This window comes from Eschrichtius robustus, chromosome 1 (genome assembly GCF_028021215.1).
Source record: "Eschrichtius robustus isolate mEscRob2 chromosome 1, mEscRob2.pri, whole genome shotgun sequence".
NCBI lineage: Eukaryota > Metazoa > Chordata > Mammalia > Artiodactyla > Eschrichtiidae > Eschrichtius > Eschrichtius robustus.
In genome coordinates, this window is record NC_090824.1 from 27,362,148 (window position 1) to 27,377,208 (window position 15,061).

Here is a 15,061-nt window from a genome sequence, read left to right on the forward strand (position 1 = left end):
TAACAATGCAGAAATTTTAAAATAGCTGATAGAAAAGGTGAGAGGAGAAGACTAGGATGGTGATGCCAATATCCTACCTTACAGGGTAAGGTGTCAAATACAATTGAGAGCTAATGAAACAGTTACCAATAGAGGAACTAGAAATAGTGACTGTATCAGTTAGAATTCAAGAAAAAAGGAACTGTTATGGGGAGTACACAGTCATGGGACCTGATTAAGTAGTCTATGTAAGCCTATTGCCTCTGTGTCTGGTGTTGGACCTGTGGTCAGCGGGACCAGCAGTGAAGAAGAAAAGATGAGAGCAAGGAAGAGGAAGGACAACCTGGAACCCACAAGGACAACCTGAAACCTGCATCTGTCTCTATCTCCAATCGCCATGATGTGAGTGACTTTCATCATGGAGCTGCACATATGTCCAGCCCAGGACACAGAAGAGCTGAAGGAAAGCTGGAAGGAGTGGAGGAAACTCGGACAGCAGGCCAACAAGGTGAGCCACCTGTCAGTGACAGACGTGAGCTGCAATGGCACCTGGCCCTGTGCCAACCTTTAGAGAGTAAAAAAGGCTGTTGCCTCACTTCCACCTTCCAAATTTTGCACAAACGTCCTTCATGGCTAACCTTAACTTGGAACCATGATGGGGAGGGAATTTTGGGAAATATAGTTCCTGCTAAGTTGATAATGTATATACGAATTGATATACTCTGAAAAACTGGGAGAGGGACAAGGACAATTGTTACAGGATTGGGTCCCTGGAAGCAGACATTGAGCTACTTAGGGACACATGATGTTTATTAGGATTGGCACCTGTGAATACTGGGACCTTGCAGGACTTTGGTCTTCTCCAAAACGTCCATTGGATATTTGGTCCACAGACATTTGGTCCATGACAAAAGGTCCTTGAAATTTGGTCCTAGCCAAAATAATCCATGAACATATTTGGTCCATGTCACAGGGCTTTTGACAGGACCAAATTTCAAGGACTTTTTGGCATAGACCAAATGTCTCTGTGGATGTTTTAGACAGGATCAAATATGAAGGACATTTTGGTGTGGACAGAAGGTCTGCTAACCAAATGGGAAGGAAGCTGGTTGGACAGAGGGACAAGTCAAACTACGTTGCAGACTCTACAAAGCCTCCTCCCACCAGCCAGGAACACTGAAGTGAGCATTCACCATTTGAGTCCTGCATTGAGCGGGAATGGCCTGACCTTATTCCCTCATGTGATGCACTGGATGCAGGCAGCCCCGGAAAGGGCATGGCCTGGGCGAGGCCGCTGTGTACCTCTGAGGCTGACCCTAAAGGAGCTGGCAGCTGGTGGCTGTCTGCTGACCACTATTCACACGGCTGGTCTGCACGTTGGTTTTTTTTGTTTGTTTGTTTTGTTTTGTTTTTAATTTTATTTATTTATTTATTTATTTTTGGCTGTGTTGGGTCTCCGTTTCTGTGCGAGGGCTTTCTCTAGTTGCGGCGAGCGGGGGCCCCTCTTCATCGCGGTGCGCGGGCCTCTCACTATCGCGGCCTCTCTTGTTGCGGAGCACGGGCTCCAGACGCTCAGGCTCAGTAGTTGTGGCTCACAGGCCCAGTTGCTCCGCAGCATGTGGGATCTTCCCAGACCAGGGCTCGAACCCGTGTCCCCTGCATTGGCAGGCAGATTCTCAACCACTGCGCCACCAGGGAAGCCCTGCACGTTGGTTTTTGAAGGGAGCACCTGGATGGCTCTTTTCCACGTCTACCCAAGCGTACAGATGAGCTAAACCCTGCTTTATTCAAGCAGGGAGACAATAGATAAAATTCCCTAAGGAACCACCAGGACACAGCAGGATTAGGTTATTACTTAGAGATAGAAAGAAACTGGCAGAACCAAGAACGGCAACAGTTAAAAGCCGCTGCCTCTGGGAGACAAGACTGAATCCAAGGAGCAGTGCAACGGAGGTCTGCTTTAAATATAAGCCTTCTGTACTATTTTATTTTCCTAACCATGTGCATGTAGTTCTTCAATTAAATATTTGCAAATTTAAAAAAAATTTTTGGGTTGTCTGATTCCACTCTACATCCCAGAGTCATGCCCCAGGCAGGCCTGTTCGGAGTGAGCACACAGAACCTTCGCTTTCTCCGGGGGCACAGGCACAGCTGCGAGCGTCTGGCTGTGGCTGGGCAGGCGGTACCTGGCCCATCCATTCCCAAGGTGGGAAGCTGGCCAAGTCCTTCATCTCATGCCCTAAGTGGACGGGTGCCCGGGCCCTGAGAGTGGGGGAAATACCAGCCCCCGCATTGTGCTGGATTGGGGCCCTCTCCATTTCCACTGGAGAACTGCTGAATTTGCCATCACCGAGAAGAGGGGTGCCCTTTTGCATATCCGGGCCCCACCCAAACTTTCACATGTATGATTCAGAATCCGAGGAGCAGAGCCTGACACCTGGAGAGGGTCAGCAGTCGGTTGGCATGGGAAGACCGGCTGGTCCAGTGTGAAGTACTCCTCGAAGGATGGCTGGACCAGTGGTTAATGTGGGAGAATCGCTTGGTCAGATGATGTCCCTTATTTTTTAAGAAACTTTTTTTAAAATTTACTAATGGAATACAACTACTGTACAGGAAGTTAGGAAAATAAAGGCAGGTTGGCCATAACTCCACAAGCCCTCCAACTCAGTCATTACTTCCTTGCCATATTTTCTCTCACTTCATTCTCCTCTACATCCATCTTTTTTTTTTTTTTTTAATCTAGTGGTCATCACACTGTGCATAAATTTGGACGCTTGCATCTTTTGCTAAATTTATATCATAAGCATTTTCCATGGTGTTACCTAAGCTTCATAACTATCATTTTAAATAGCTGCATAAAATGAGGCCAGGGATTTTGTCCCAGAATCTAATAACACAGGTCCCTGGTGCACAGTAGACAATTCATACGTTTTTTTAATGAACAGAATGCATGATGAGGCCATAATCTGTCTTACTATTCTCTTACTGTGAGCTATTTAAGGAATTTGTTTCCAGTTTTTCAAACACATTGTCTTATTTCTCTCTCCGGGACAGCCTTCTTTCTTCAATCAATTTCCCCAACAAACGCTTACACTCTGCTCTTTGCTGGCCTCTCCCAAATCACACAGACTCTGTCCTTCATTTATCATAAATCAACCTGGGTGTGTGGAACAAGCACCAGTGCCTGGCAGTGGTTCACACGAGGAAAAGCAAATCATGTTAATGGGTAGGTTAGCAGAGTGGGGAGCCCTGGGCCCATCTGAGCTGGGGCCCTCCATGTACTTCAGAGGCAGCGTGTTCTGTCAACACTGCTGTCACCATCAAGTACCCTTCGTCCTGAAATAGTGGCCCAGGCCCTGCCAGTTATTTCATCTCAGTGCTTACGGTTTTCATGTGAATTTAAACATTCAAACATCATGAGCATGAAACATAAACACTCAACCCGCCATGGCATTTTAATGAGGTTCAACTGGGTTCAGCACGTCCCATTACTTACAATTGTGTAAAAGCTTTTCGCCCCAGATCACTTCCTTAGGTCTGGCCCACTATGGCCAAGACAAACTTTGTGTTTTCTGAGCACTTTAAATTTTGGGGAGAATTATTCTGGGCAGATGGTGAACTCCCACAGGGTCCTCCTCAGCTCTGCTCAGCTAGACCAACGGTTTAACTGAGTTTCTCAAAAACTCCTTAAGAGGAAATGACTGAGTGATAAACCATGATCAGAGACCATCACTCACCCACCCTGACATTGCTCCCCACGCACCCTTGCCTTGCTCCTGCGGTTTTCAAATCATAGCCACATCTGCGGCTCTTAGATGCTTGCCAGGGAGCAAGGAAAGAGTTCTTAATATTCCCATCTGACAGATGTGGCAACTGAGCCCTAGAAAGATAAGGTGACTTGCGTAAGACCACAAAACAAAGAATTGGTTGTCCAAGGTTCCCTCTACTAAACATATCTAGGTATAGACTAAGCTGCCATAACGAAGACACTTAAAAATGCCCAGTACATAGACAGGTGGTCCAGGCCATTAGGTGACGCTGCCCTCTTCAACACACAGCTCCCATTGCTGTGTCCAAGATGGCTTCTCCAGGTGTCCTCAACCCCTGATGTAGGAAGGGGGAAAGGGCAGGGGAGTGGTCACGCATTCCTTTTATTTTATTTTTTTTAAATTTCATTGATAAATATTTTATTATGAAAATCTAAAATATAACAACTTTTTAGAAACATAACAGGAATGCCATTACCACACCTAAAATTAGGTAAATAATAGCTTAATATAGCCACTGTTCATTTTTTCTGATTGTCTCACAAAAATTTTTTAACAGTTGTTTTGTTTGAATATGAATCCAATAAAGCCTAGCATTTAGTTGATATGTTTCTTCAGTTTTTTAAAATGTATAGTTTCTCTATTCTCTATTTTTCCTTGCAAATTATTTGCTGAAGAAACGTGATTTTTCAGTTATGTAACTTTTAAATAGTATTATATTAGATATTAATAAAGTCTTACTTTATGCATACAATCTGAAATAATTCAAATAACTCAAATAATTTTTTAAAGAATCACGTAATTAAAGAATAATGATGTCTGATAGCCAACTTTGTTTCCAGTAATGTAATGTGGTGATCCTACTTTTTACTTTTAGTCGATGAAATGATTGCTCTTATTTTTAGAGATAAATGTTTAAAGTTTGTATTAATTAATTTATTCCTTATTTCTGATTTTTTAATATGAGGAACATGTTTTTAAATAGTGTAAGCTTGGGGCTTCCCTGGTGGCGCAGTGGTTAAGAATCCGCCTGCCAGGGCTTCCCTGGTGGCGCAGTGGTTGAGAATCTGCCTGCCAATGCAGGGGACACGGGTTCGAGCCCTGGTCTGGGAAAATCCCACATGCCGCGGAGCAACTAGGCCCGTGCGCCACAACTACTGAGCCTGCGCGTCTGAAGCCTGTGCTCCGCAACAAGAGAGGCCGCGATAGTGAGAGGCCCGCGCACCGCGATGAAGAGTGGCGCCCGCTTGCCGCAACTAGAGAAAGCCCTCGCACAGAAACGAAGACCCAACACAGCCAAAAATAAATAAATAAATAAATAAATTTAAAAAAAAAAAAAAAAAGAATCCGCCTGCCAGTGCAAGGGACACGGGTTTGAGCCCTGGTCCGGGAAGATCCCACATGCCGTGGAGTAACTAAGCCCGCGAGCCACAACTACTGAGCCCGCGGTGAGACAACTACTGAAGCTCGGGCACGTAGAGCCTGTGCTCTGCAACAAGAGAAGCCACCACAATGAGAAGCCCGCACACCACAATGAAGAATAGCCCCCGCTCGCCTCAACTAGAGAAAGCCCGCACACACCAACGAAGACCCAACACAGCCAAAAAAATAAAAATAAATAAATTTATTAAAAATAAATAAATAAATACTGTAAGCTTATTAGTTTACAGTTAATTTTATTATACATTCATTAGTCATTCACAGCAAAATAAATTCCAATTAGTTAATTCTAGTTTTCTATTGTATATATATATATATTTTTTGGCTTTACCCAATAAATTTATTTTAGATAAATTTATTCTATGTACAATACAGGCTTGAAAACCTCAGTGATCTGATACACATACACAACTGGGAAACCAAAGTAGAAATTCTGTGCTTCAAATATAAACTATAGATTTTATAGAAAATAAAGGATTTTTTAAAGTTTTACCCAAAGCAAATCAAACCAATAAAAAGGAGATTAATACCAAAGATTAACAAGGTTAATGTTACAAAGAACTACAAAATTAAATCCCAAATGTGCAATGCTTGCTATTACAGTTCCAGGTTCTCTTGTGACATTTGAAAATGTTAAACATTTTTTTTAACATCTTTATTGGAGTATAATTGCTTTACAATGTTGTGTTAGTTTCTGCTGCATAACAAAGTGAATCAGCTGTATGTATACATATATCCCCATATCCCCTCACTCTTGCGTCTCCCTCCCACCCTCCCTATCCCACCCCTCGGGGTGGTCACAAAGCACGGAGCTGATCTCACTGTGCTAATGCATTCCTTTTAGGATCATGCATTCCTTTTACGGCCAACTCACTTCTACTCACATCCCAGTGGCTGCAACACAGGTGTATGGACATACCAAGTAGCAAGGGAGGCTGGGTGGCGTGTGTCTGGTTCAAACTAAGTTCTATTATTGAACAAAGGGGATCGGATATCAGTGGACAATCAGTGCACTCCAGCATGTACACTATGGGTGACCCCAAAGGTGGTAGACGAGGGAAGCTCGGGGAGGGCTCAGTCTCAGCAGCTCTGATTATCCTGGAGTTTGCTCCCTAGTCACTCAGTAGAGCTCATGGCCAGCCTCTCCTGCCCAGGGGATCTGGTTATGATCCATACTATACTGGGCTCAGCACACACACAAAAAAATGCATGGGGCTTCCCTGGTGGCGCAGTGGTTAAGAATCCGCCTGCCAATGCAGGGGACACGGGTTCAAGCCCTGGTCCAGGAAGATCCCACATGCCGCGGAGCAACTAAGCCCGTGTGCCACAACTACTGAGCCTGCGCTCTAGAGCCCGTGAGTCGCAACTACTGAGCCCACACACCACAACTACTGAAGCCTGCGCGCCTAGAGCCCGTGCTCTGCAGCAAGAGAAGCCACCGCACTGAGAAGCCTGCGCACCACAACGAAGAGTAGCCCCTGCTCACCACAGCTAGAGAAAGCCCGCACACAGCAAAGAAGACCCAATGCAGCCAAAATAAATAAATAAAATAAATATATTTTTTTTAATCTAAAAAAAAAGCATGGAAACTGGCTTTGCCCACTAGTAGCTTACATTTTAAGAGGCAACAAACATAAACAGGACATGCTGACCAGAGAACAAAGTATGAAACCAATAGATGACTGAATGGCAAAACATAGACACATAATATCAGGCAAGGGTTTCCCTGCCAAGGGACCAGGGCATCTAAGGATAAAGTGGAAATCCCTGAACCAGTCCTCAAGCTTCGCCTCCTTCCCACCTCCCATTTCCTGCCACCTCCCCCGAGCACTGACTCTCCCCACTCTAAGCAGCTCACCATTCATCCTCTGAGTACACCCTGCACTTACCTTTTTCCTTTGCTCTGCTAGTCTAGCTCAGAAAGCATCTCCTCATCAAGAGTTCCTGAATCTCTCAAACAAAAATTAGTCACTTTTATCTCTATAATCCCAAAGCACTTTTTTATATGCAGATCACATCACTTATCACATTGTTTGTATTGTGATCAGCTGGGCGTAAATGTGTCACTCCACCCTGTCTAGAATAAGACTTTCACCAAATCTTGTACACCCAGTGCTTAACACAGTATCTGGGAAATAATGAGGGTTAAACAAATGAGTGGCCCTTAAAATGACCCTTAAAATTGTGTCTTATTTTTCACCATACACCTGGTGCCCAATATATGCACAATGCCTGGCTTATAGTTGGTGCTCAATAAATGGAGTTTGATTAAGTTAACTTGAACTTAAAGTGCAATCAGGCACAGCAAAGACGGGTCCCAGAAGACACAACTCACATGGTTGCCAACCCAGTCCAGTTGTACCAATGGGATTTTCAGAGTCTGTAGGTCCCATATGTCCAATTTGGTCTGCCCAGCAGATGCGAGGCTTGCGGTGCATTTGGTGAAGGTTGTCTGGGGCTGGGGCCAACCATGCTGCACTTTAGGCTCCCATTACTTTTCTTCCCCCATGCTCACTCCCCAAGGCTCAGTCCTTAGCCTGGATCTCTGGTCCCCATCCTCCATTCCCAGGGAGACTCAGGTCATCAACAGGGCTCTACTGGATCACTTTATATTCAGTGCCTCTTGGGTGCCAAGCACAGAGCTCGGCACTAAGGTAGAGCAGTGAACTAGACAGATATGATCCCTGCCCACATGGCATGTAACACCTAGCAAGGGATCACACTAAGTAAATGACCCCAAAGTGACATGGTCAGGTGTGCCTGTCACCTTGAGAGTAGCATCTGCCTTCAGGACACCAGGCACTTCACACTCAGCCTGTCTCCCCTCTTGAAGTGGGATTCAGAGAACCTGAGTGAGAGTCCACAATCAGAGTTCCAGACCTGCCACCTGCCAGCCACGAGCACATCCTTTACCCTCTCCAAACCTGTCCCCTCATCTGTAAAATGAGGTCAGTAACAACACCTGTTCTGCCTTCCTTTCCGGGTTAGATGAGGACTAAATAAGGTATGTGAAAGGGCTTTGTAAGCTGTAATAAATGTTGCTTATTACTGTTGTTGTAATTAGTATTATTATTCCCAAGTAACCCTTCCTCCTGATTTTTCCCTCTGATTGTCAGGAGTGCCAACATTCTCCCAGTCCCCTGACCTAAGGTTATCTGTTGTCTCTGTCTCCCCAAACCTTTTCTCCCCTTCATCAGACACCGAAGCTCAGCTGATTTCCCTGAGGAGCACATTCTTCCTCCATCCCCCTGGCTACAGTGATTGGCTCAGAGAATGGGCATATGACCCAAGCCAGTCAGTAGGAGCCCTTCTGGGATTTTCCCACCAAAGCTGTGAAAGAAATGGTCCCTTTCTGCTGAGAGGATCTGATTCTGGGGTTCCAGCAACGACTGATACCATCGTGTGGAGAAACGTGTCTGAAGAATAAGCCAAGCAGAGAAAGACTGTCATGGATCAAGCTGTTCATAAAGCCAGATGTAATCCCAGATTTCCCAGGCACTCAAATGAAGGTAAGCTGTCTTGTATGTAAACTGATTGAGTTGGGTTTCTATCACTCAAAAATGGAAGACTCCTGACCAATTCAAGACTCACAACTTAGGTGATATGTTCTATTTGTCCATTTCTTTCAACTCCAACCTTTGATCTATTGGAGCTTGTAAACAGAGTCCTTTCCGCTACATAGTTCTGCCACCATCCTGGCCAGACTCTCTTTGTCTCATACCTGGAGGCTGCCAGATGGGGAGAACTGAGGGATTAGAGCCAGACAGACCTGGAGTGAATCTCGGCTCCATTACTTACTCATCAGTCATGTGATCTTGGGCTTCTCTGGCCCTCAGCATTTTCCTCTGTAAAGTGGGACAAATAATCCATACCATGCATGGCTGTTGTGAGTATGAAATGAAAAGATATCCATTAGGGCCTGGCAGAGGCTCAGTAAGAGGCAGCTATTATCGCCATAACAATATAGTGGCCTCCTAGCTCTGTCAGTAGGGGGAAGGCAATGCATTGATCCTGTTTTCATTTGGGGGCCCTGATTATCTTTCTCTGAGCTCAGACATTTAAAAATGGCCGTAGCTCAGTCTGAGAAAATGGGGCCCAGGCAGCTTGGATGCTTGGGAGCCACTGGGGCAGAACAAGAGTTGATGGAGCTGCTGGAGGAGTGACGCTTGGGCAGGGATAATCTCCCAGCATCAAGGAGAGGGGCCCTGGGTAAAGAAGGCCCAGCCACCAAGCAGCCAATCAGAGGCAAGTGCCTGAAGAGGCCAGGCCAGATGAGGTCAGAACTGGAATAAAGGACTGGTCCTCAGATATAAGGAGAATCCTCTCCCAGGAGACCTTGAGGGTGGGGTCAGTGCTTAGGAACTTAGTACATTCATGACTTGTGATGCGTGTATAGTTTGTAGGCTCTCTGCAAAATACCAAACTTGGGGTCTACCCTTTCCTTTTATTGACCTCTGGTCTGGCTTATCGTTCCTGAAGGAAGAGAACGGGACTAGGAGTTTAGTGTCTGGGACTCCAACCTCATTTGCAGTTGATGAGCTCTGTGACCTTGGGAAAGCAGTTTCCCCTCTCTGGGCCTTGGTTCCTTCACCAGTTGAGGGGGATGGCAGATGTTCTCTAAGGTCCCTTCCAAAGCTAACAGGCCATCCCCACGCCCTAAGGGGTTAATCAGGCTGGCCGGGCCCCACTACCTGAGACCACACCAGAGCTTTTGTTTTCAAAGAATCCAAGAGGGGGCAGGGGGAGGGAGCAGCCTCGTCAATTTCCGTAGCTGTTTAATCTAAGAGAAATGATGAGGTGTGCATTGAAGGTGGGTAGCCCTGGGGACATTCTCCCCGCTGGACAGTGCTGCCTCTGTGACAGCTCCACATGGAGAGAGGTGAACCTCAAGCTAGAGGGTGACCGTCCCTGTTTAACAGCTTTCCATTTGTTTACCCAAAAAATATTGCTCCATCATAAAAATTCCCAAAATAGTTCCTTCCCTGGCCAGACTGACTGGCGGGCGCCCAGCTTGGGAGCCCAGCCTCGCTGGAGACACGCTCTCAGCCAGGCAAAATTAGCCGGGAAAGTCGAGGGCTGCAGTTTGAAGACCACCAGAGCCCCACACATCCTGTGGGGTGCAGCTGGGAGGGTTGGAGCCACAGAATCGTCTCTCTGGGGGGATCTGGGCAGTGACAGGATTTTCTGAGGCTCAGCAAGTTTATTTTTAGCTAAGAAGGGCTTCCTCTGCTCTATGGGGATTGGCGGGTGGATCTCGCTGGCTGGAGGTGGAACAAATGCTTTGCTCTCTGCTGGAATTCTCTCTCCCACACTTGTATTCTGGCACCTTCTCATCCCACAGTTCTCGACTTAAAACAGCTCTTCAGAGAGCCTTTCTCTTAAAACCCTCCCCTGAAACGACCCAAATGAGGGCTTCAGCTATCCAGTCTCAGAAGGTTCTTCCTTTTCCCTTTGGAGAACTTACCACAGTTTGTACTTACAAATGTGAACGTCAGTCTTTCCCACAGGCTGTAAGGTTCCTGGGCAGAGAACGTTGCTTAGTACTTATCCCCAGTACCTTGCACATAGTAGGTGCTCAATAAGTATCTTTTCCATTTACAGAATGACTTAATAACTTGCTTGAGACTTAGAAAAGCCAAATAACTTGTCCAAGGTCATGTAGCTCACAAGTGCCAGAAGTGGGATTTGAACTCAGGCCTGCCTGATTCTAAAACCCAGGTCTTAACTCCACTGTCCTGCTCCACGTGGTCCACAGGGCTGGACAAGTCACCAAATGAGAGGGCATGGAGCAGCCATAGTTGTGCCTTCTCTTTCACTTTCTTCCTGCCCCCATGGCAGGGAGGAAGGAGGGTATACAGGCTTCCCCCAAGAGGACTCAATACTTATCCCAGTGCTTCACGTATAATAGGTGCTCAATAAGTAAGTGTTGGGCGAATGTTCCCTTTGCCAGGGACCCCAGACATCTCCCAGGGGCATACCAGTCTTGTGGGGACCTGTTTCTATTTGGGGATGAGAAAGTGAGGGAAAGGGACATATAAAAATGATTCTATTCCATCCCTCCAACTGATCTCTCCTCCTACCCACCACCCCAAACTAACCAGAGCAGGACCCCAAATAGGAAAATGACCCAGAGTTAAGAGCAATCTTTACTAACAACTTGCTGCGGCGGCTAAGAGCTTCCAGGCTGGATTTCCAAGCAAAAGTGGGCAGGCCCTTCCTGGTCTCCTCAAAGTTCCTGCTTTTATACCCAGACCTACTCCATTCCAACCACCCCATACCATACACAAAGCTTTCTTAACTTTACGTGAAGTGGGAATAAATTCACCTTAGAATTCAATAAATTCAATTCAATTAATTAATTAATCCACCTTAGAATAAAATGCTAATTTTATTGATCTAGAATATGCTATCTAAGTGAATATAATGGCTTGCCTTGCAAACCCAGCTCTAAGACAAGCCCCCTCACCACATCCTGGGAGGAGAGAGAAAGAAACAGTGAGAGAAACGGAGAGAAAGCAATCTGAAGAGGAAAGATGTTTCCTCAGGCCATTCCACTCAGTGAGTAGAGGCTCCATGGAGTGAAGAACAAGATGGCAGATATTCCCTCAGCAGCTGGTTTCAATTCCCACAAAACTTAGCACCTTTTCAGCACCTTGAGTGGATTCTGATGTATGAAGATGTGTATCTTTTCATATATCTCGGCCCCTAAATTCAAGGCAACTACTTTGTGATACACAAAGCCACATATACCCCATTTTAGTAGGGAAGTAGTCTTCAAGGGGTAATTTTATGGGACATGATTTTCTTCTTTACATATGACTTTAGAACCTGACCTTCACTTAGCATCCAACAATATTGCCGTTCACATTCACTGTGGGGAAATCAGACCATAGATCCAAACAAGAAAAAAACAATCCCCTGGAATCTTACCATTCAGGGATAACCACTATGCGTTTCTGAGGCGCTTTTCTCAAGGCAAATGTGTACAAATGTGTATTTATTATATCCATATTTTCTAAATGGAAAACTGGAAAGAAGATGGTCTTTTGAAATCTACAAGTTGTGATTTTTTTTTTCCAAACTCTTTTCTTTAAGAATACAATGGGCTTGATTCTTGCCTTTTCAAATTCCTCTTTATACTCTGGGCCAATTTTCCACACTGTTAATATTTGTACCAGAAAACTCCTTGGCATCCTCAATTCTAAGCAGGTGAGAGTGAGAATCACTCCCAATGGAAAAGGGGCCAAAGGAACCAGGATGAATCTTTTCCTTCTTCCCAATTTGGCCTCTGGTTAGTCCTGTAGGGAAGCAGGCCCAAGAAGACTGAATCACGTCCATAAATCATGCCTATGCTCTGTCTCCCCCTCCCCCTGACGCTGAGCCATCATCACTGTGGTACAAAGGATACCATGTACCATTGGGTCCAGATGGTACCCAATGCTTGTGCCATCTGGAAACAGGTACACTCATCACCATTTCCTCTTGAGACTAGGTGACACAGGGAGAAACAGAAGGAACACTTAGACTGCGAGGGAGATTTAGAAAATAGACACCCTCCCGTTGCCCCATTCAAACCATTTCTAGGCTCAGCTTGTTTCTTTTCCCAGATGAGAAGGAAGCGATAATTTTGGCAGAGCTGAGGATGGGAGAAGAGCAGAGCATCTGCACAGCATCCCCGGCCTCCTAGCCTCTCCTCCTGCACCTCATTCTCACCGCCTGCCTGCCCTGCCACCCAGGGTGCCTCCTACCACGGCCACTTCAGCGAGTTCCCACTTGAACAAAGGTATCCAGCAGGTGGGCATGTCCCTGTCTCAGGGTGAGGAAGCCCAAGCTATGCGTATCTGGATTGACGGTGATAGATGAGTTGCCTGAGTGGCGTTTTGATGGTTCTAGTACTTTTCAGTCTGAAGCTCCAACAGTGACAAGTATCTCATCCTTGCTGCCACATTTCAGGACCTTTTCTGCAAGGACCCCAAGCTGGTGTTCTGTGAAATCTTCAAATACAACCGAAAGCCCACAGAGGCACACCTGTAAATGGGTCACAGACATGGTGAGCAACCAGCACCCCCGGTTTGGAATGGAGCAGGAATATATTCTCATGGGCACAGACGAACACCCCTTTGCTTGGCCTTCCAGCCACTTCCCTGGGCCCCAAGGTCCATACGACTGTGGTGTGGGAGCAGACAAAGCCTGTGGCAGGGATATTGTGCAGGCTTACCACCGGGCCTGCTTGTACACTTGTGTCAAGATTTCAGGGGCGGAATGCCGAGGTCATTCCTGCCCGGTGGGAATTCCAGATAGGACCCTGTGAAGGAATGGATATGGGACATCATTTCTGGGCAGCCCGTTTCATCTTGTGGCATGTATTTGAAGACTTTGGAATGACAGCAACCTGTGATCCTAAGCCCATTCCTGGGACCTGGAATGGTGTAGGCTGCCACACCAACTTCATCACCAAGGCCGTGAGAGAGGACAATGGTCTGAAGCACCTTGAGGAGGCCATTGAGAAACAGAGCAAGCAGTACCTGCATCTGAGCCTATGACCCCAAGGGGGACCCGGACAGTGCCTGGCACCTAACTCGACTCCACGAAACCTCCAACTTCAACGACTTTCCTGCCGGCGTGGCCAACCCTGGAGCTAGAATCCGCATTCCCAGGACTGTCGGCCAAAAGAAGGGTTACTGTGAATACCGTCACTCCTCTGCCAGCTGTGACCCCTTTTCGGTGACAAAAGCCCTCATCTGCACATGTTTTCTCAATGAAACTGGCAATGAGCCCGTCCAGTACAAAAACTAAGTGGACTCGACTTGCAGCCATCAAACGCCTCCTAATACTACATCCCGCTCCTACTCTTGTCCCTCTCTCCATTGTCCTAATAGCTGTAACTCAAAGGATGGGGTATCAAGGTCCTTTTTTATTCCTAAAAAAAAGGGAAAGAGAGAGTTTGAAGAGCAGCAGGGTTCAGTGTTTAGTGATAACTAGCAAAAAAACAAAAAAAGTTCAACACACTATGTATTTTGTAAGGGCCTGGTTCCATTTTGCTTTGCTTTCTTCAATATTTGGTGGTTGCAAATCTAGTCCAAGATTGGCTGTGGATCTGCAAAATCAGTGGTTTTGATTAAGTATTTGGACTTTGATCCTTGAATGGAATTAACCTTAAAAAGAAAATAGTGCTGCTTAGATGAAAGAAATCACCAGTCTCTTGCTCCCCTAGGCGGAGAGTCGAGTTACTTCTACCCCATGGCCAAGTGACTACTAAGGAATTTGATAATTACCTTTTCAGTTAGAATAGCACATATTCACTGCTCAGATTCAAGAATTTGTTTAAAAATGCAACTATAAATAGTGCAGGTACTTCCAGTTTCTAACATCAGTCTTGCAAATTTCCTGTACTTATGAATAGCCTGTTGTTCAAGCCACCCAACCACAGTCAGCAAATGGACTCGCGTGAGCTAGCACCCCTTCGCCACCTTTGTATTTATTTAACCAACTTGCTCTCAGAATAATTTAAGATGACTTTCTAAAATTACATGCAATATAATGAAAGCAAAACAATAGATATACAAGAAAGATATACAAGAAAGATTTTAAAGGGGAAAACAAGAAAAAAAACAGAAGATGAACATGCTAAGGGTGAAATTCAGTTCTGCAGGTTATGAGGATCTGTACACTGGCTCAAGATTGCTTCAAATTTGAATATAAGCAGGGACTTCCCCGGTGGCGCAGTGGTTAAGAATCCGCCTGCCAATGCAGGGGACACGGGTTCAATCCCTGGTCCGGGAAGATACCACATGCCGCAAAGCAACTAAGCCCGTGAGCCACACTACTGAGCCCGCATGCTGCAACTACTGAAGCCCACATGCCCAGAGCCCCTG

General features: G+C 45.9%; 1 pseudogene; it reads left to right on the plus strand.

The window, feature by feature from the left end:
* The first annotated feature begins 376 nt into the window (after window positions 1–376).
* On the plus strand, window positions 377–13,982 carry LOC137773746 (glutamine synthetase pseudogene; annotated as a pseudogene).
* The last annotated feature ends 1,079 nt before the right edge of the window (window positions 13,983–15,061 follow it).